The sequence below is a fragment of the Pongo pygmaeus genome, chromosome 21 (genome assembly GCF_028885625.2).
Source record: "Pongo pygmaeus isolate AG05252 chromosome 21, NHGRI_mPonPyg2-v2.0_pri, whole genome shotgun sequence".
Taxonomy (NCBI): Eukaryota; Metazoa; Chordata; class Mammalia; order Primates; family Hominidae; genus Pongo; species Pongo pygmaeus.
In genome coordinates this window covers 12,600,481-12,622,003 of record NC_072394.2, presented here as the reverse complement: position 1 = coordinate 12,622,003, position 21,523 = coordinate 12,600,481, and the positions used below count along the sequence as shown (strand labels likewise).

Here is a 21,523-nt window from a genome sequence, read left to right as displayed (position 1 = left end):
TTTTAGTAGAGATGGGGTTTTGCCACATTGCCCAGGCTGGTCTCAAACTCCTGGGCTCAAGCAGTCTGCCCGTCTTGGCCTCCCAAAGTGCTGGGATTACGGACATGGGCCACTGCACCCAGCCTGTACTATTTTAAATTCTTGCCAGTGAGCTAGGAGAGTTTCAGCTGCCCTACATTCTAATCAACACTGGTATTACACATCTTTTCAATTTCAGCCATGCCTGTGGGTGTGAGGTAGCATCTTACTGTGGTTTCATTCTGCATCTCCCTGAAGACTACTGAGGGTGAGCATCTCTTCCTGTGCGTGCTGGCCATTTGCATGTCCTTTGTGAAGGGTCTGTTCATGTCTTTTGCTCAGTTTTCACTGTTTGCCTTCCTATTAGTGAGTTGTATGGGTTCTTTATGTATTTGGAATGCAAATCCTTTTTCAGGTACAGGTGCTGTGAACGTTTTCTCCCAGACTGTAGTTTGGCTTTTCAGAGCAGGAAGTTTTCACCCTGATGAAGTCTGACCCTCTGCCATGGTGGGCCTGGCCTCCAGCCCCGCTCACTCCTTTGGGGTCTCCTTTAACTCATTCTTTTAAAAAAATTTTAAAATAATTTTTATTGATATGGAACTTTTCATGAATTTGCATGTCATCCTTGCAGGGGCCATGCTAATCTTCTCTGTATTGTTCCAGTTTTATTTATTTATTTAGAGATGGAGTGTCACTCTGTTACCCAGGCTGGAGTACAGTGGCGTGATCTCGGCTCATTGAAACCTGTGCCTCCTGGGTTCTTGCTTCAGCCTCCTGACTAGCTGGAATTACAGGCATGCACCACCACGCCCGGCTAGTTTTCATAGTTTTAGTAGAAACGGGTTTCATCATGTTGGCCGGACTGGTCTCGAACTCCTGGCCTCAAGTGACTCGCCCACTTCAGCCTCCCAAAGTGCTGGGATTACAGACGTGAGCCACGGTGCCCAGCCTTCATTCCAATTTTATATGTGTGCTGCCAAAGAGAGCACTTTGACTCCTTTCAATCCTTTGCTTTCCTGCTTTGCACATCAGCTTGCCCAGCTCTTGCACCCAGTCTTGCATAAATCCCTTCTCAGTGCTCAGTTTAAAAAAAAGAGAGGGGGTGGACGCTCCTTGGAAAGGAGAGACGATCTTTCAGTCCTTCTCTCACAGTTCTTTCTCTTCCTCCCCATTTGCTGTCTCCTCCCCAGCCCTGCACATCATCTCTTCTTTTCATTCTCTTTACTCCTCCTTTACTTCCTCTCCCCTTCTAAATCTATCTTGGCCCCAAAATTAGCTTTTTAAGGTAAAATCAGGTCCCCCTCCCCATAGAGGCTTTTATGCACAGTGTTCTAACAAAAACATCTCCAGCTTCAATATTGCCAGAACAATTCTCAGGGCTAGGCACCTACCACCTAAATTCTGCCGTACCAGGAACCCCAAATTGCAGTGTTATAGAAACGAAAAGAGACCCCAGACAGGTCAAATTGAGGAGATGGTATTTCTTGTCCTGTAACGCTCTCACCTGTGTAAGCTGCCTCTCCAGGTGTGTACCTCTTGTCAGATGAGATGATGCGAGTCTATGGCAATGCTAATTACTCTCACCTGCATCAGAGCCCACTCACCTGGGTAGCTTTTAATTTCCATCACTCTCTCCCAGAGCTTGGCTCTACCCATTAGACAGTTAGACTCTGGTGGTTTTCAGAGTGTAGTCCCCAGAGCAGCCACATCTGCACCACCTGGAAACTTGCTAGAAATGCAGTTTCTAATTAGGTCCCACACTTCCACATGCATCAGAACCCCTGGCAGGGACCGTTAGAACAGTCAGAACAAAGATTGCTGGGGCTGGCCACAGAATTCAGTGGGTCTGAAGTGGGGCCTGAGAAAGTGCGTTTCTAACAGGTTCCCAGGTGACAATGTTGCTGTGGCTCCAGGGGGCCCTCTGAGAAACACTGCATTAAAGATTCTGATTCAGTTGGTGTGGGTCAGACGGTCCGGGCATCCCGTGTTCCAATGCTCCCCTGTGCTGTGCAGCTGAGGCTGGGAGCTCCTGGTCCATGGTCTGCGTTGCAGCATGGCTAGAGCTGCACATCTGCAGAAGACAAGAAGGACCCTCCTAAAGGGCTTCTTCCTTCATCTAAGTTTTCATCACAGGCAAACTCTTTGTGTCCAGTGTACTTGGGGCTTGTAATTTTCCTCCAAGGACCTGTAGGACCCTCTCCAAGTGTGAGCAGGTCTGGCATCCCAGGGTGCTGAGGCCTGCTGGCAGCTCACGTGCTTGGCCCCAAGTGCTCTGGGAGCTGTGAGAGTTCGATTCAGAAAGGTGGATCCCTTGAGAGCTCTGGGCAGGACCACAGCCCCCTTGGTTGGAAAGGGACACGTCCCTTTTGGTGCTGGTGAGCGGTAAGCAACAAAGCTATTGCCAAGGGCCTCTGGAATATGACTGTTTCTGAGGCTATTACAAAATTATATTAAATTCCCAAATGACTGTATTCATTGTAATATATGCAAGCTTTTTATGTATCAGCCATGCTTATATCAGGTGTGGTCACCTAAGAGTTTTGATTGTTTTTACTCTTTTATTGATGCATAATTTGCATATAGTAAAATATACAAATCTTAAGTGGATGCTCAATGAATTTTTACCTGTGTTTACACCCATGTAACCACCACCAAGATCAGGATAGAGAACATTTCCATCATTCTAGTAAGTTCCTTCAGGCCCTTTCTCACTCAATCCCCATCTCCCATTGCCCTAAACAAGTAGACACTATTCTGACCTCGCTCATCATATATAGATAAGTTTTGCCTTTTTTATTTTTTATTTTTATTTTTTAAAAAAGGGTCTTGGTCCTCTGTCACTCAGGCTGGAGTGCAGTGGTGTGACCATAGCTCAATGCAGCCTTGAACTCCTGGGCTCAAGCGGTCCCCCGACTCCAACCTCCCGAGGAACTTGGACTACAGGTGCACACTACCACATCTAGCTAATTTTTAAAAAAATTTTTTGTAGAGGTGGGATCACCCTATGTTGCCCAGGCTGGTCTTAAATTCCTAGACTCAAGGGATCCTCTGGCCTCAGCCTCTCAAGGTTCTGGGATTACAGGTGTGAGCCACTGTGCCTGGCTTATTTGATTTCTTGTGATCAATATTGTCTTTTTGAGATTCCCTCATATTTCATGTAAGAGCAACTCATTCATTTTTCTTGCTGTGCTGTACACCACAATGTATTTATCTATTCTTCTATTGATGGGCATTTGGGTTGTATTTAGTTTTTGACTGTTATTAATTTAGCGGCAATGTGTATTTTTGTACGTTTTTTGGTGTGCGTACGCACTCATTTCTTTCAGGGTATATACCCAGGAGTGGAACTGCTTGGTCACATGGTGAGTGTATGTTTAATTTTAGAAGAAACTGCCAAATGGTCCTCCAAAGTGCTTGTACTGGTTTATGCTTCCACCAGCAGCATGTAAGAGTTCACTTTCTCCACATCTTCACCAATGCTTGATATTTTCAGAGATTTAATTTTAGCCATTCTAGTGAGTGTATAGTCACAGCATATTGTGGGTCTAATTTGCATCTCCCTATAACCATTGAGGTTAAGCATCTTTTTTTTTTTTTTTTGAGACGCAGTCTCGCTCCGTTGCCCAGGCTAGAGTGCGCTGGCGCAATCTCGGCTCACTGCATCCTTCGCCTCAGTGATTCTCCTGCCTCAGCCTCCCAAGTAGCTGGGATTACAGGCATGCGCTACCATGTCTGGCTAATTTTTTGTGTTTTTAGTAGAGACAGGGTTTCACCATGTTGGCCAGGCTGGTCTCAAGCTCCTGACCTCAAGTGATCCACTCACCTCGACCTCCCAAAGTTCTGGAATTACAGGCATAAGCCACCGTGCCTGGCTGATGTTGAGCATCTTTTTATAAACTTACTGGCCATTTTGATATCCTTTTGTGTGAATGCCTTTTAAATTCATTTGCGCATTTTTTTCCTATTGGATACCCGACACCTTTAATAAAGGTAAAAGGGTTATGAAATAGCACCTTACTCATGCCAGGAGTTAAGAGGAAACTGAAGTGGGTTTGTGAAGAAAGTGATGAGGGAGAGAAGAACCCTGCCTCTCAGGTCTCTGAAGCTTATTGGTCTCTGTCTCCCCAAAACTTAGCACACAGCTTGGCACAAGACAGGAACCCAACAAAAATTCATCAAATAAGCGGACTGTCCTTGTTTTGGGGGGCTGTTGTGGACTTTGCAATGCATGATCCTCTTTACTATTCCATCTCTCTGAAGCTACACCAGACCCTGGGACCCCTCCAATTCTGGACAGGTGGCCCATAAGTAGCCTCAGGCCACGGCTCACTGAGACAGCCCAGATTCAGTCTTGCTGATTAACCTGCTTGAATCCCATGGAAAACCTCTCCAGTCACTGGAGTACTCCATGAACCCCGGGGATTGCATCATTATTTACATCCCAATTTCTTTAAATTCAAGATTTGTATCCAATAGCGTTGGTCTCCCTGAACCTGGATCCCCAGGTTCTCAGAAGAGTCAGGGACCACAAGCTGACCTCACCAGCCCAGATCTCTGCTGAGCACTTGTTCTACCCGGGATGAGTTCCTGGAGATAAACCTTGTGTGCATTATGTTATTTTGTGTGCACAACTCAGCTAAGCAGCCTCCAGCAGTACTCATCATCCCACCGCCTGGCTACCAAGAGGCCCAATCAGTATCTGTGGAACGAGTGGATAAAGAATGATTTAGGGTCCAATCCATTTCCCAATCCAGTAAGCCATCTTTCATTTCTACCATCTTGGGCCAAAGGAAATAAAAATGGGAACATCTTTCTTTCTTTCTTTTTTTTTTTTTTTGAGACAGAGTCTCACTCTGTCACCCAGGCTGGAGTGCAGTGGGATGATCTCAGCTCACTGCAACCTCTGCATCCCAGGTTCAAGCGATTCTCGTGCCTTAGCCTCTCGAGTAGCTGAGATCACAGATGTACACCACCATGCCTGGCTACTTTTTGTATTTTTAGTAGAGACGGGGTTTCACCATGTTGGTCAGGCTGGTCTCAAACTCCTGGACTCAAGCGATCTGTCCTCCTTGGCATCCCAAAGTTCTGGGATTACAGGCGTGAGCCACCGTGCCTAGCCAGGAACATCTTTTTATGCTTTACCGGAAACTCAGACATCTTGACGTTTTCTTGTTCTTGATGATTTTGTTAAAGTCCAGACGTTCCTTGATCATTGAACACTTCTGTGTCAGCTAAGTTGTTTGAAGCAGTAAATCCCAGCTCTACATTACCTTCATAATATGTGTCCAACTGAAAAAGAATGTTAAAGAAGACAATAAAATGCTCAATGGTAGAGTTCTGAAATCATCAGAATTAATCAATCAATCATTTATTTATTCAAATGACTGACACTTATTATTATGTATCTCCGTGCAGCCATGCATGGCTTGAGGGATGTGACACTGGAGATTTATGTCTGGTGGTGGATGGGCTTTTGTCTCGAACTCCTGACCTCAAGAGATCTGCTCGCCTCGGCCTCCAAAAGTGCTAGGATTACAGGCGTGAGCCACTGCGCCAGGCCTTGGATGGGCTTTTGTAACCTAGTGTGTCTTCCTGGTGCCTTACCCATGATTGTTTCTTGGTATGGAATTTTTCTCCCACTCTTGCAAATCCCCTGGTATTCCACCGATGGCTGCTGAAACCCAGTCCCTGGCTGGTTCCAGTGTCTGATTGTGCTAGGTTGTAATTCCATGTGCTGCCAGGAGGTGTCTCTCTCTAACACCTGATGCTGCCGCGGCTGAAAAGTTGGTTTCTGTGTGACAAGTGAGAACAGTGTTAAAGTCAATTTTGTGTTTGAAGTTTTATCTTAAAAATAAGTTAACTTTGAATAAAAAGTTATCTTGGTCAGTGAAGGGTATGTAAGTTTTTTTTGTTTATTTTTCATTTTTTGTATCTTCATGAACACATGTAAAAGTTTTTGGAACAGCATTGTCCAATAGAACTTTTTGCTGTGTTAGAAATGTTTCACAGTCTGCTCTGTCCAATAATTGTAGTCACAAGCCACATGGAGCTAATCAGCAGTTGAAATGTGGCTAATGAGACTGAGGAACTGAATTTCAGATTTTACTTAATTCTAATTAATTAATTAACTGATTAATTTTTAGAGACAGAGCTCAGCTTGGTTGCCCAGGCTAAAGTGCAGTGGCGTGCCATAGCTCACTGCAGCCTCAAACTCCCAGTCAAGCTAGGACTATAGGCAAGCATCACCACGCCCAGCTAATTTTTAAATTATTTTTTCTAGGGATGGATCTCACTGTGTTGCCCAGGCTGGTCTTGAACACATGGCCTCAGGCAATTCTCTGCTTTGATTTCCCAAAGTGCTGGGATAACAGGCATGAACCATCATGCCCAGCCTTATTAAATTTAAACAGCTACATGTGGTCACTCTATGGAGCAGCATAGCTTTATAAGAATTTTTAAAAATTAATTAGTTTAAATAATTGACACATTATCATTGTACATAGATACGTATGGGGTGCAGTTTGATATTTTAATACATATATTGTATAATGGTCAAATCAGGGTTGTTAGCATATCAATCACCTTATGCATTTATCATTTCCTTGTGGTGAGAACATTCAAAAGCCTCTCTTCTAGCTATTTTGTAATATACAATATCTTACTGTTAACCATAGCCACCCTACTGTGTAACAGAACCCCAGAATTTATGCCTCCCATCTAATTGTAATTTGTACGTGTCGACCAACCTCTCCCCATCCTCCCCTCTCCCCTGCCCTTCCCAGGCTCTGGTAACCACTGTTGGACTCTCTGATTCTTCTTCTATGAGATCAATTTTTTTTTTTTTTTTTTTTTTTTAGATTCCACATATGAGTGAGATCATGCAGTATTTGTCTCTCTGTGTCTGGCTTATTTCACTTAATATGATATCCTCCAAGTTCATCCATGTTGTTGAAAATGATGGGATTTCATTTTTTTATGGCTGGTACAATCATTTTTGTTTCTATTATTTCAGCAAAGGAGAATCAGGAGAGAAAATGTCAGAACAGAGTACAGCCAGTCAGTCTCCTTACCAGTGTCAGGGCAGATTAGTGTAAGACTGTGGAGTTCTAGAGATTTGTGGGTCAATTCTGGCCTTGCCACTTAATAGCTGCTGTGACGTTAGGTAAGTGAGTTCATCTCTCTGAGCCTCAGTTTCTTCATCTGTAGATTGGGGATTGTAATGCCAACCTCAGAAGACTACTGTGAGGACTGAGTGAAGTACTGTGTACAGCACTCAGGGTATGGGAACATTGACTTACATAGTGAGGGCTCAGCAAAAGTCCCTCTGCCCCTGCTGGTGGTGATGGTGACAGTGACAGTGACAGCGGATTTATTATTCACCAAACTGGTCTTCCTGCTTGCTGTCTCTTCAGGGGCTAAATCGGGGGAGGACACAGTCCAAGGTCAAGAGCATCAAGCAAAGAATTAGTCAGCAGTCAGCCTAGGAGTCAGGCTGTTGTGTCAACTGCATTAACCCAGAGGTCAGAAGCAAAGGGGCTTACAGAAAAATTCTAAGAACAGAACAAAGGCATTTTTTTTTTAAACTCTTCATCAAGATTCCCCAAATATTAACATTTTGCCACATTTGCCTTACTGTTTTCTCTATCTGTGTGTACAAATATATATATTTTTCTGAGTCATAGGAGAGTAAATCGCAGATGTGATGCCCTCTATCTCCCAAAGCTTCAGTGTATAATTCCTGAAAAGTAAAGGACATTCTGCTACACAGCTACAGCACAATGACTAAGTCAGGAAGCGAACACTGATTCAATACAGTTAGCTAATCTACAGACCGTATTCAGATTTAGATATCACCAACTGTCCCAGTAATGTCCTTTATAGCAACACAATATCCCAGATCACGTGCTGCAGTTAGTTGCCCTGTCTCTAATCTCCTCCAATCGGCGACAGTTCCTTGGGCTTTCTTTGTCTTTCCTGACCTTGACATTTTTGAAGAGTCCACGCAGTTTTCTTGTAGAATGTCTCTCAGTTTGGGTCTGCCTGATGTTTCCTCATGATAAGCCTCAGGTTGTGTATTTTTGGCAAGAATACTGGGAAAATGATGGTGTGTTCTCAGTGCATCAGATCAGCGGGGACATGAGGTCCCTTTCTTAGTTTGGGAGAATAAATTCTGATGAAAAATATTCCCAGTGAGAAGGAAAATCGAGAGGATCTAAGGAGGCTGGTGTGGTTTGCACAAGCAACTGTGCTTCGCTCACATTTTCAAAGGACAGAAGCAAAGGGTGGAAGGCAGAGAACTCCACTCAGAGAGCCAGAGAACGGAGAGAAGAGCGGCTGAATAGCTGGCTCCAGAAACGAGCTGAGGCCCTGAAAAATGCTAAAGGCAACCAAACAGGCTTCTAAATTGCTTACTTAAAAAACACTCGTTTGTTTTCTCGACAATAAAAAATAGAATGTGGTCATTGTGGAAAATACAAACGTATAAAGAAGGAAACAGTAACTCCCTAAATCCTACACCCAGCTGTAGCCACGGCTAATATTTTGGGTATTTTCCCTCCCCACCTCCAGGAAAGGGTTTTAAAGCTGCGCTTGGAGCATGAAACAAAATGAGAAAGACTTCAGCCTCTCGGCGTGGGGAAGGTGATGTCATGCCAGCGGGGGCGGCGGAAAGGGCTGCCTGTGCTTCCCCTTCACTCTCAGGACGCGGCTGTGGGCTGGGCAGGAGGGAGCCAAGTCTAGGGTGCACTGGGGAGCCCAGAACCACTGCTATGCTCTGCAAAACTCTGAGGCGCTTCCACAAGTTTGGAGCTGGGCACGTATTTTACTGATTTCTAAAAATCGTAAGCGGTTGTTGGGGGGGAGGAGAAGGGTGTTGGGGTGACGGGGTGTCCGCGCTGGAGACTCAGCTGTGTGCGCCCTGATTCAGACGAGGGAGGCCTTCCAGGTGGGGATGGGCAGGGAGCTTCTGGGGAAGAATGCATCCTGAGGGTGGAGAGCTACAGGGTAAGGGGGCCAGGCTCTCGGCATTAGAGGGGTGTCTGTCTGCGTTTGATTGCAGCCCAGCCCCCAGGCTGCAGAGTCTGGGAGCCGCGAAAGAGCCGCCCTTATCAGGCAGTAGGGCGAGCTGCCCCAGGGGACAGTCTCCGTGCTGAGGGCATTCCTCGGCCTGGGTCGTGGCGCCTACTAGCAGAGGGTTCCAGGATTCCCAGGGCAGATCTGTCTGGTGTGAGGTGTCCAGCTGGCTCGAGGCCTGTGGCCCTGAAGGCCGGGTGGGCCAGGAGGCTGAGAGGCAGCCATCTTTAAAGGGAGCCAGAGCAGGGAGGGAAACGGAGCTCTTCCCCTGCCGTCCCGGGGCTGTTCCTGCCAATAGACAAGGCAGATGTGTACAATGATTATAGGCTTTTTGTTTGTTTTAAGAGACAGCCTTGCTGTGTTGCCCAGGCTGGAGTGAGTGCAGTGGCTTGTTCATAGCTCACTGCAGCCTCGAACTCTTGGGCTCAGGGGATCCTCCCACTTCAGCTTCCCAAGTAAGTGGGACTACAGGTGTGTGCCACCATGCCCTGCTAATTTTTTTTTTTTTTTTTGAAACGGAGTTTCACTCTTGTTGCCCAGGCTGGAGTGCAATGGCGCGATCTCAGCTCACCACAACCTCTGCCTCCCAGGTTTAAGCGATTCTCCTGCCTCTTGGCCTCCAGAGTAGCTGGGATTACAGGCATGTGCCACTACTCCCGGCTAATTTTAGATTTTTAGTAAAGACGGGGTTTCTCCATGTTGGTCAGGCTGGTCTTGAACTCCCGACCTCAGGTGATCCGCCTGTCTCAGCCTCCCAAAGTGCTGGGATTACAGGTGTTAGCCACTGCGCCCAGCCGCCCCACTAATTTTTAAATTATTTATTTATTTAGAGACAGAATCTCACTCTGTCACCCAGGTTGGAGTGCAGTGGCACCATCATAGCTCACTGCAGCCTCAACCTCCAGGGTTCCAGGGATTCTCCTGCTTCAGCCTCCCTAGCAGCTGGGAGTATAGGCATGGGCCAGCCCATCAGATTAATTTTTTTTTTCAAGTCCTCACATCTCAGATGAACGTCCAGCTAATTTTAAACAGTTTTGTAGAGATAGGGTCTTGCTATGTTGACCAGGCTTGCCTCAAACTCCTGGGCTCAAGCAACTCTCTTACCTCAGCCTCCCAAAGTGTTAGGATTACAGGTGGGAGCCATCACACCACCCAGCCTAATTATAACATTTTAACTGTGGGCCAGGCACTGTGCTAAGTCTAAGTCTGCATATGTTCAAAGTAGCCTTTGCAACTGGTCTATCAAGGTAGGTATTTATCATCCCTGTTTTACAGAGGACTCAAAGGTAAGTGATATGGCAGATGTGGTCAGTACCCCAGTGTCCCCCGGGCACTGGGAGGTGACCTCAGACCATTCCATGTGTGCCTGTGGCTCCCTGTATCTCTCTACAGGGCATGCTCTATGGCCCTTGGAGTGTGGGGAGTTAACACCTCAAGACTGATTCTCAGCTGGTGGGCGAGGGATGGGAGTTGTATGAAAACCCCAGGGTGCTTGCTCCTTGATGAGACAATTTTATTTTTAATTGTGGTTAAAAAACACATAGCATAAAATTTACCATCTGAACCGTTTGGAAGTGTATAGTACAGTAGTATTAACTGTTTGCACCTTGTTGTGTAATAGAACTTTTCATCTTGCAAAACTGAAACTCTATACCCATTCAACAACTCCCCATTCCCTCTCTCTGCAGGTCCTGGCAACCACATTCTACTTTCTGTCTGTGAATTTGACACTTTAGGTACCTTGTATGCGTATGTGTCCTTCTGTGACTGGCTTATTTCACTAAGCATAATGTCCTCAAAGTTCATCCACGTTGTAACGTGTGTCTGAATTTCCCTTTTTTTTTTTTTTTAATTGAGGTGGCGTCTCGCTCTGCTGCCCAGGCTGGAGTGCAGTGGTGTGATCTTGGCTCACGGCAACCGCAGCCTCCTAGTTCAAGTAATTCTCCTGCCTCAGCCTCCCAAATAGCTGGGATTACAGGCGTCTGCCACCATGCCTGGCTATTTTTTTTTTTTTTTTTTTTTGTAGTTTTTAGTAGAGACAGGGTTTCACCATATTGGCCAGGCTGGTCTCGAACTCTTGACCTCAGGTGATCCGCCTGCCTTGGCCTCCCCAAGTGTTGGGATTACAGGCATGAGCCACTGTGCCCAGTCAATTTCCTTCTTTTTAAGTTTGAAAAATATTCCATTGTATGTGTCTACCACATTTTCTTTAATCATCTGTTGATGGATATATTTTTTAATTTTTAATTTTTGTGGGTACATAGTAGGTGTATATACTTACGGGGTACATGAGATATTTTGATGCTAGCATACAATGCGTAATGATCACATCAGGGTAAATGGGGTATCCATCACTTGAAGGATTTATCTTTTTTTTTTTTTTTTTTTTTGAGACGGAGTCTCGCACTGTTGCCCAGGCTGGAGTGCTGTGGCACAATGTCGGCTCACTGCAACCTCCACCTCCCAGGTTCAAGCGATTCTCCTGCCTCAGCCTCCCAAGTAGCTAGGATTACAAGCATGCGCCACCGTGCCCGGCTAATTTTTTTGGTTTTTTTGTATTTTTAGTAGAGATGGGGTTTCACTATGTTGGCCAGGCTGGTCTTGAACACCTGACCTCATGATCCACCCGCCTCAGCCTCCCAAAGTGCTGGGATTACAGGCATGAGCCACCGTGTCCAGCCAGCATTTATCCTTTCTTTGTGTTACAAACAATCCAATTATACTCTTAGTTGTCTTTAAATGTATAATAAACTATTGTTGACTGTTGTCACTTTGTTGTGCTATCAAATATTAGATCTTATTTATTCTATCTAACTATATTTTTATACCCATTAACCGTCCCCACTCTACCCCCACCCCACTACCCTTCCCACCCTCTGATAACCATCCTTCTACTCTCTATCACCATGAGTTCAATTGTTGTAATATTTAGCTGCCACAAATAAGTGAGGACATGTGAAGTTTGTCTTTCTGTGCATGGCTTATTTCACTTAACATAAGAACCTCCAGTTCCATTCATGTTGTTGCAAATGACAAGATCTCATTCTTTTTTATGGCAGAAGAGTACTCCGTTGTGTATATGTACCACATTTTCTTTATCCATTCATCTGTTGATGGACACTTAGGTTGCTTCCAAATCTTGGCTATTGTGAACAGAGCTGCAACAAACATGGAAGTGCAGATATCCTTTCATTATGCTGATTTCCTTTTTGGGGGGTATATTTTTAGCAGTGGAATTGCTGGATCATATGGTAGTTCTATTTTTAGTTTTTTGAGGAACCTCCAAGCTGTTCTCCCTAGTGGCTGTACTAGTTTACATTCCCACCAACAGTGTACAAGGGTTCCCTTTTCTCCACATCCCTGACAGCATTTGTTATTGCCTGTCTTTTGGATAAAAGCCATTTTAACTGGGGTGAGATGACCTCTCATTGTAGTTTTGATTTGCATCTCTCTGATAACCGATAATGTTGAGCACCTTTTCATATACCTATTTGCCATCTGTATGTTTTCTTTTGAGAAATGTCTATTCAGATCTTTTGCCCATTTTTGGTTGGATTATTAGATTTTTTTCTGTAGACTGGTTTGAGCTCCTTATATGTCCTGGTTATTAATTCCTTGTCAGATGGATAGTTTGCAGATATTTTCTCCTATTCTGTGGGTCGTTTCTTTACTTTGTTGATTGTTTCCTTTGCTGTGCAGAAGCTTTTTAACTTGATATGATTTGTCCATGTTTGCTTTAGTTGTCTGTGCTTGTGGGGTATTATTCAAGAAATCTTTGCTCAGTCCAATGTCCTGGAGAGATTTTTTCCCAATGTTTTCTTTTAATAGTGTCATGGTTTCAGGTCTTAGATTTAAGTCTTTAATACGTTTTGATTTGATTGTTGTATATGGCAAGAGATAGGGGTCTAGTTTTATTCTTCTGCATGTGGATATCCAGTTTTCCCAGCACCATTTATTGAAGAGACTGTCCTTTCCTCAATGTATGTTCTTGGTACCTTTGTAAAAAATGAGTTCACTGTAGATGTATGGGTTTTTTCCTAGGTTCTCCATTGTTTCCCTTTGGTCTATGTGTCAGTTTTTATGCCAGTGCTGTGCTGTTTTTGTTACTATAGCTCTGTAATATAACTGGAAGTCAGGTTATGTGATTCCTCCACTTTCGTTCTTTTTGCTCAGGATATCTTTGACTACTCTGGGTCTTTGTGGTTCCATATACATTTTAGGATTTTTTTTTTTCTATTTCTGTGAAGAATGTCATTGGTATTTTGATAGGGATTGTATTGAATCTATAGATTGCTTGGTATAGTATGAACATTTTAACAATATTGGTTATTTCAATTAATGAACATGTAATATCTTTTCATTTTTTGGTGTCTTCTTCAATTTCTTTCATTAAGATTTTGTAGTTTTCATTGTAGAGCTCTTTCACTTCTTTGGTTAAGTTATTTCCTAGGTATTTTATTTCATTGGTAACTATTGTAAATGGAATTACTTTCTGGATTTCTTTTACAGATTGTTTGCTGTTGGCATATAGAAATGCTACTGATTTTTGTATGTTGATTTTGTATCTTGCAACTTTACTGAATTTATCAATTCTAATAGTTTTTTTGGATATTTTTTGTTTGTTTGTTTCTTTCTTGTTTTTTGTTTGAGACGGAGTTTTGCTCTTGTTGCCCAGGCTGGAGTGCAATAGCGCCATATTGGCTCACTGGAACCTCCGCCTCCATGTTCAAGCAATTCTCCTGCCTCAGCCTCTCAAGCAGCTGGGATTACAGGCACCCGCCACCACACCCAGCCAATTCTTTGTATGTTTAGTAGAGATGGGGTTTCACCATGTTAGCCAGACTGGTCTTGAACTCCTGACCTCAGGTGATCCACCCACCTCCGCCTCTCAAAGTGCTGGGATTACAGGCGTGAGCCACCATGTCTGGCCGATATTTATTTTTTTAAACATTTAATTATTATTATTTTTTAAATAGAGATGGGGTCTCACTGTATTGCCCAGGCTGGTCTCCAATTCCTGAGCTAGAGTGATCCTCCAGCCTTGGCCTCCCAAAGTGCTGGGATTACAGGTGTCAGCCACCACACCTGACCTGTTGATGGATATTTAGTTTGCTTCCACCTTGTGACTATTGTGAATAATGCTGCAGTGAACATAGGTATGGAAATATCTCTTCAAAATCCTATTTTTAATTCTTTTAGTTATATACCTAGAAATGGGATTGCTGGATCATACAGTAGTTTTAGTTTTAATCCCCTACCTGTATTTCCTGGAATCACCACCCAAATAAACTGTATGCTCCAAGCCTTGGTCTCAGTATGTGCTTCTGGCAGGAACCTAAGCTTAAGCTTGTCACTTGCTTCAGGTTACTCAGTCATAAGTGGCTCTTCTGAATATCTATTGCTGTAAAATGAACTGCCCTCAAATCTAGCGGCTTAAAACAACACTTCGCAATTACTTCTGCTTCTGTGAATTGGCTGGGCTCAGCTGGGCTGCTTTCACTTGGGGTCTGCCATGGCTGCAGTCAGGTGTTGGCTGGGGCTGGAGGGTCTGAAGGCTCCACTGGGCTGGAGGCCCACAGTGGCTCACTTGCACACTGGCCATTGATGGCAGGAAGCTCAGCCGAGGCAGTCTGCCAGAACTTCGGCAAGGGGTCTCTTCATGTGGTGAGGGCTTCCTCACGACATGGTGGCTGAGTTCTGAGCGTAGCCTCAAGAACAAACATTCCAAGAGACAGGAACAGGAAACTGTTAAGGGCTTTGTCTTTAAATGGTAGTGTCACTTGTGCCATATGCATTTTAGAGTGGGGTGAAGAAATGGACCCCCTGGTGGGGTGGGGCAAGGCCATGCTGCAGAAGAGCATGTGGGAAGGGAGAGATTTTTGTGGCCATCTTTGGAAGACACAGTTGGCCATGGTGACAGAGGCAGTATTTAGACCCAGGCAGTCTGACTTGAGAAGCTGATTGCAACCTCTATGCTGCCTCCACTTGAGAACACATTCTGAGAATTCTTGACATTTCTAAGGGACTGGAGAGCCAGCAATAATGGCAAACCTAAGAAATGCTATTTTTGTTTATTATGACCTCTTTTTAATGTCCAGACTGATGTGGCTGGGTGAATTACAGGTCTCAAGCAGATTCCAAAATGTAGAGACAGTAACCTTGATGTTGACTTTTGGAAAATTATAGAACAGAGCATGACATAAACTCATTTGTGAACAGCAGGGAAAAAAAAATGCAGTGATGGTGAGGTGGGAGAGTTTGGTGGGGATGAGCTGTGCCCAGCTGTGGTGGGTGGCATAATGGCCCCCTAGAGATATCAGGTCCTATCCCTTGGAGCCTATAAATGTTACCCTGTAAGAAAAGTGGGTCTTTGCAGAAGTGAATAAGAATCTTGAGATGAGAGATTATCCTGGACTGTCCAGTGGGCCCTAAATGCCATCACAAGTGTCCATATAAGACAGAGGTAGACTTGACTCACACTCAGAGAAGAAAGCCATGTGAAGACAGAGCAGAGAAGGATTTGAAGACAGTGGATGTGAGAATTAGAGTGATGTGGCCATAAGCCAAGGAATGCTGTAGCTCCCAGAAGCTGGAAGATGCAAGGAACAGTTTCTCTCCTAAAGCCTCCAGAGGGAGCACAGCCCCACTAATGGACTGATTTCAGTTTGGTGGCACTGATTTCAGACTTCTGGTCTCCAGGACTGTGAGATAATAAATTTCTATTGTTTTAAGACCAAAAGTTCATGGTAATTATAGCAACCACAGGCAACGAATACACAAACCAACTTTCTTTTTAGACAGTACTGGATAATGGGGTAAATAAATTTGTGTCCAGCCAGCATTTTATGTTACTGTTTTTTATTTTATTTTTTTTTGTGAGACAGGGTTTTGCTATGTTGTTTATGCTGATCTCGAACACCTGGGCCCCAGTGATACTCCAGTCTTAGCTCCTGAGTAGCTGGGACTACACGCATAGGCCACCACCCCCAGCCAGCATTTTAATAAAGGATTGGCAAACTCACTGGTAATGATGGTGTTTTTTGGCAGGATTTATGGCAGGTTGCACATCTATCTGCAAAGTGTTTGCCATCAAGGAGTCTGTTGTCCTGGTGGTCATGGAGTACCAAAGGGCTCCGTGGTGAGCTCTGCCCTAGCCAATCAATGTTCAGTCCACTTTCTGGATGAAGATGGCAGAAAGTACAGCATCAGATGTGCAGGTGACACATATTGGAGGGAACAGTGAAAGTGACAGCCAAATGGAGATGAAAGTGATTTCGATAGACTGGAACTTTGGAGTAAGGCCAAGATCAATTGATAACAGAGAAAGTTAGGTTTTAAAGAGAAATCTGGCGCCCAAGCATAGAACCAGTTGAGGAGGTCTGGGCAGTCTGGGCGGTGTGTGTGAAAAGCAGCTCAGGGTTTCAATCGTCACCAGCATGGTGCTGTTTTTGTAAGGGGAACCTAATTTGGGGCACTATGGGACGATAGTGTCCAGTTCACAGAAGCAGATGGTCCCGGGGTGATCATGGCTGATTGGAGCATACTGAACTACTTTGCTTCATTTTTAATACCCCTCCCCTTTTTGAAAATGTGTAGCAGGACAATATGGGATCAGGAAACCAAGTGTTCTGACTGTCATTGTCTGCCCCTCCGTGTTCATTCTCTGACCTCCTCTACTCTGACCCCAGGAGGCTGACCTCTCTGGACATTATCACCCAGAATGTTAGCTAGAATATTGCTGTGGAACAAATCGTCCTGTGGAACAAAACATAGTGGCCTAAAGCAACAATAATCATTTAATGTCTCACAGTTTCTGTGGGTTGGGAATCCAGGAATGGCTTCTGACTCATGAGGTTGGCATCAAGATGCAGCTGGGTTTGTAGTCACCTGAAGGTGTGGCTGGGGCTGGAGATGGCTCCCCACCATGGATGATGAGTTCGTGTGGCTGTTGGCAGGAGGCCTCAGTTTTTCACCTTCTGGACCCTTGCACAGGGCTGCTTAAGCAGCCTCACAACGTGGCAGCTGACTCTCCCCATAGTGAGTGATTCAAGAGACAGCAAGATGGAAGCCACAATATCTATTATGACCTGGTCACAGTCTGTCATTTCCACAACTGATAACACAGGTCAGCCCTATTTAATGTGGGAGGGGACTACATGAGGGCAGGATTGCCAGGAGGTGGGGTGCATCTGGAAGGCTGGCTGCCGCAGGAACAGTGGGAGGGGATGTGCTGTGGCCAGAAGAAAATCAGGACAGACCAGAGCTGGAGGGTGTGATCTGCCCCAACTCAGGTTGGCCAAGTTCAAGCCCCGGTTCCGGGATGGAGAGCTCCATGCCTTGGCCCTGCCAGTGGGACTTCTGCATGTGCTGGGAGAGAAGAAAGGTTTCCTTTGAGCCCTGCCAGGATCTTGTTACAGTCTCCACAGAGCAAGACTTCAGGGTCAGGGTGATGCATTATGAAGACAGGAGCCATGGAGCTTCCAGCAGGAGACAATGGCTTCCATTGAGATAATATGACATAACAAGGCCACAAGTCCACAGCCACCACTCAGGAAACAATAATCATTTCAAGAGGGCACAGGAGGTGTTACAGAGAGGCGTGGTGACACACCCTACCCACCGTGGCCTCAGAGATGGTGCTAAGGGAGAAAGTTTGCTGGGATTTGTCTGAAAAGGTCAGTTATTAAAAACAGCTTCTGGCTGGGCGCGGTGGCTCACGCCTATAATCCTACCACTTTGGGAGGCCGAGGTGGGTGGATCACTTGTGGCCAGGAGTTCAAGACAACGCTGGCCAACATGGTGAAACCCTGTTTCTAATAAAAATACAAAAATTAGCTGGGCGCGGTGGCATGTGCCTGTAATCCCAGCTACTCAGGAGGCTGAGGCAGGAGAATCGATTGAACCCGGGAGGCAGAGGTTGCGGTGAGCCAAGATCATACCACTGCACTCCAGCCTGGGTGACAGGGCAAGACTCTGTCTCTAAATAAATAAATAAATAAATAAATAAAATAGCTTCTTAAAAACACAGCGGCTTCTGACCTTCATGCACTCTGTTATTGCTCAGGCCAGGGTGGTGCTTTCCTGATCCCTTTTCTGAGTTTATAAAGTCACCGTTACTGCTTAGCATCAGGTGAGAAGAGAGGGGTACATTAGGAATTAGAAGAAGAAGGTTTGAGCATGACTTGTTTGAAACAGTCGTGTGGGTCTCTCTCTGTTTCCCTGATGTCTGTCTTTGAGATCTTGTATCCAGCAGAGCGCTGGCTGACATTCTGTCCCAGGAGCAGACAGTGCTATGTGTCGGTCCAGCCATTTGTCTGCTGGCAGGGGACTGGGGATGGGCTTGGGCCTTGCAGTTGAGCAGGACCCCATCCTCCACCACTGGGCCCTGGGGCTGGGCTTCTTGGTGTCATACCTGGAATTATTATCTGTGAAGTACTACTCTGCCACGATGTCTCACAGCCAGGACGCAGAGAACACAGAAAAATCCCCAAAGAAGGACCTCCCTTGGAAGATGCTTGCCAACTACCAGGTCCCCCAAGACAGAAGGCACACGTGGGTAGACCTGGGTGTTCCTGATGGGAGTACCCAGAAAGAACCTCTCTTGGAAAGAAAGACGCTGCTGAACCAGGGCTTACAGATCATAGTTCCATGTGGAAGGCCCTCTGGAATATTTGTGAAGGCCATTGGGGAGAACAGGCTGAAATTTCCACCTGAGCTTAGCCACTTACAGATGGTATGATCTTTGTGAGTTAATGCGTGTCTTCGTGGAATGGCCTTCCAGTGCCTCTTTCCCCTTCCAGCAGCCCTCCAGTTTTCTTTTGGGGAACTACTTGTCCTCTCCCTGGCTTGGACGTCATCAAGGAGGTTGCTGGAGGGGATGTCTCTGGGAGATGCAATTGACTCAAAGCTAATACAAGCTTGCTCCATACCTTTGTTTACCTGAATGTCTGGGGTCTGGAACAGCTCTGAGTGAGTAGAATTTCCTGTAAGTGAAATCATATTTTAATTGCAGGGGACATTTGCTTTTTAAAGGGAACTTGTTGAAATTATTTATAAAACAACAAAAAAAATCATTTAGCTGTGCATGTAATTGCTCCCCAATTTCTGCACTAAATTCATACTTTCTAATTGGGTTGTAAACTCTCAAAGCATCTGCACTGGGCTTGCCTTCGGTTTGCTTCTCCTCCCTGCTCCCCTCCCAGCCTTGCCTGTTCCCTGTCTGCTCTGTGTCCTGGGATGCAGGGCTCTGGAGCCTGGAGCAGTGGGCTCCCATGATGTCTAGTTTCCAGCTGGGTTCACTCCATGGGATAGTGTGTGGAAGACAGGAGGGGAGGGAGTTTGGGTATCCACCTCCCCAGCCCTTCCTTTCAGATTCCCTGTGGGTCGAGTACTTCCTCTTCCTAAAGGTCCTGGCTTCTGTCCAGGGAGCTCTCATTGCCACTACCCTCTTGGCTTCCTGTAATTACTTCTTCACTTTTAGGAATCGTCCCCTGATGTTGCTGGCCACAGGATTCTGAATTAGCCTGCACTGATTTCCTAAATCCTATCTGCGCCTTTGTAAATAGTCTCTTTATGAAACTCCCCTCAAACTGCCCGGTCTGAGTGTGCCATCTGCATCTCCAGGGACCCTGGAAGATGTGATATTCAAAATTTGATTTTGTACAATATTTTTAAAAGCTCTGTGGTGTTCTCTTTCTCTTTTGAAGGCCTCAGGAAAGATTTAGGATCTGTGTGTTCAATTGAATTGCTATTGTTTGAACTTTAAAAACCAGAGCTGACCTTTGGAGAAGAGGAGAAGGGTAGCTTTGTGTGTTTCTTCAGTGCAAGACTCAACTGAGTTTTAAAAGTCACAGCTGCTGGACCAAATTGAAGATGGTTCATCCCCAAGGGGGATAGCCCCGGAAAGCTCAGAGTAAGTTACAACAGGACTGGAGAGAGACGGCACCATGTCTGCTGCTGTTTTCACTACTGTGAGCCTTACATGAAAGCCAGATCAAGGGTTGGGGGCTGGAGGAAAGAAATCAGGACAGTTGGATGGCAAGTTCCCTGCTTTCAGAGGGGTCCTGGGATAGGGTTCTGAAGAGGGGAATGCACTCCAGAATCCACTGATAGTTACTAAGAAAAGACACAAGTCAATACGATAAATATTGATAAAACATCCAGTGGATTTTTCGTGGCTGCTCACGGGGACGCTGTCATCCCTCAGTGTAGAAGGTATTCAGGGACGGGAAGAGGTTCCTGAGGATGAGTGGATAGAAGTGGGTTGTGGTACAGTATGCAAGTATGAGCTTGCCTTTGTGGAAGGGGGAATGGAGTCTATATCTATTTAGAGCATGTAAACTCATGAGCTGGAGGGGAGCCGTATACCTCACTTGTGAGGTATAGCAGAGAGTCGGGACAAGGGAGAGAAGCAGATACCTAGAGACAAAGAGAACCAGTCGTGAGAACCTGCTTGGAGTCCATTGTTCTTATCAGGGGTCCCACAGCCCTTCGGTAATCCCTCTTTGTCTCCTGGGCTGGCCTGAAGCGGGGTCAGTTATTTGCCACATTGAGAATTCTGAGACATTTAGCACTGCCGTGATCACGCCCATTTTCCAGATGCAGAAATGAAGGCTGAGAGAAGCCACGCAACTTGGAAGTAAATGGTGAAGTTGAGATTCGAACCCAGGCCATCTGAGCTGAATACTGATATTTGCCACGTTGCTGGAGCCAGGTGTTTCCAGGAGTTACTTGGAGGTGACTCTGAGGCACCTGACTCTGTCAGGGCATCAACAGAAAACAGTGGTACCTCAAGGGATTTCAAAAGAGATTTTCTTAATGGAGGGTCTGCTCCTGGTCTGAGTTTAGGGAAACAAGGGATGTTGAGGCACGCAGGCACTAGCAGCAGTGGGGAGCTGTTATGCCCTCCAATGGAAGGCCGTGGAAGAGTGTTTCCAGCTGCTGGGGAGAAGGGCAGCGTGGAGGAGGGCCACCGACTGGAGCCCCTGCCAGAACCACGGGGAGGGAGGGAGAGAGAATGTGGGGGATAAATATTCTACACTTTGCCTCCCCACTGCCCCACACCCCCGACAACCCCCATCTCCTGCCACTGTCGGCTACTGGCTGGATCAACCAGGAAGTGGAGGACCAGGGATCCCAGGCAGTGCGGTCCCTAGGGCTCAGCCTTCCAGGGGGCAGGGCCACGCAGGGAATGTTCGGGAAGCAGATGGAAATACCCTAACCAGCACACCACTCACCCTGCGGAGTCCAGCTGAGTCCTAAATGCCTTTGTGAGCAGGACTCAGGGGAGCCAGGTATGGATAAAGGGGCTTCCTGGAGAAGCAGCTGAGTGGAGAGAGGGAGGGGCTGCCCCAAGGGAGGCGTCCTCCTGGCTTGTCCCCTGGAGGTGGTGTCCCTCTATGCCACCCACCCCTTCTCCCTCCCCTTGCCCCTT

At 45.8% G+C, this 21,523-nt stretch overlaps 1 pseudogene; it reads right to left on the bottom strand.

Annotated features, from left to right (window-relative positions):
- Positions 1 to 606: 606 nt before the first annotated feature.
- LOC129022232 (U6 spliceosomal RNA) lies at positions 607 to 704 on the bottom strand (annotated as a pseudogene).
- Positions 705 to 21,523: the final 20,819 nt, after the last annotated feature.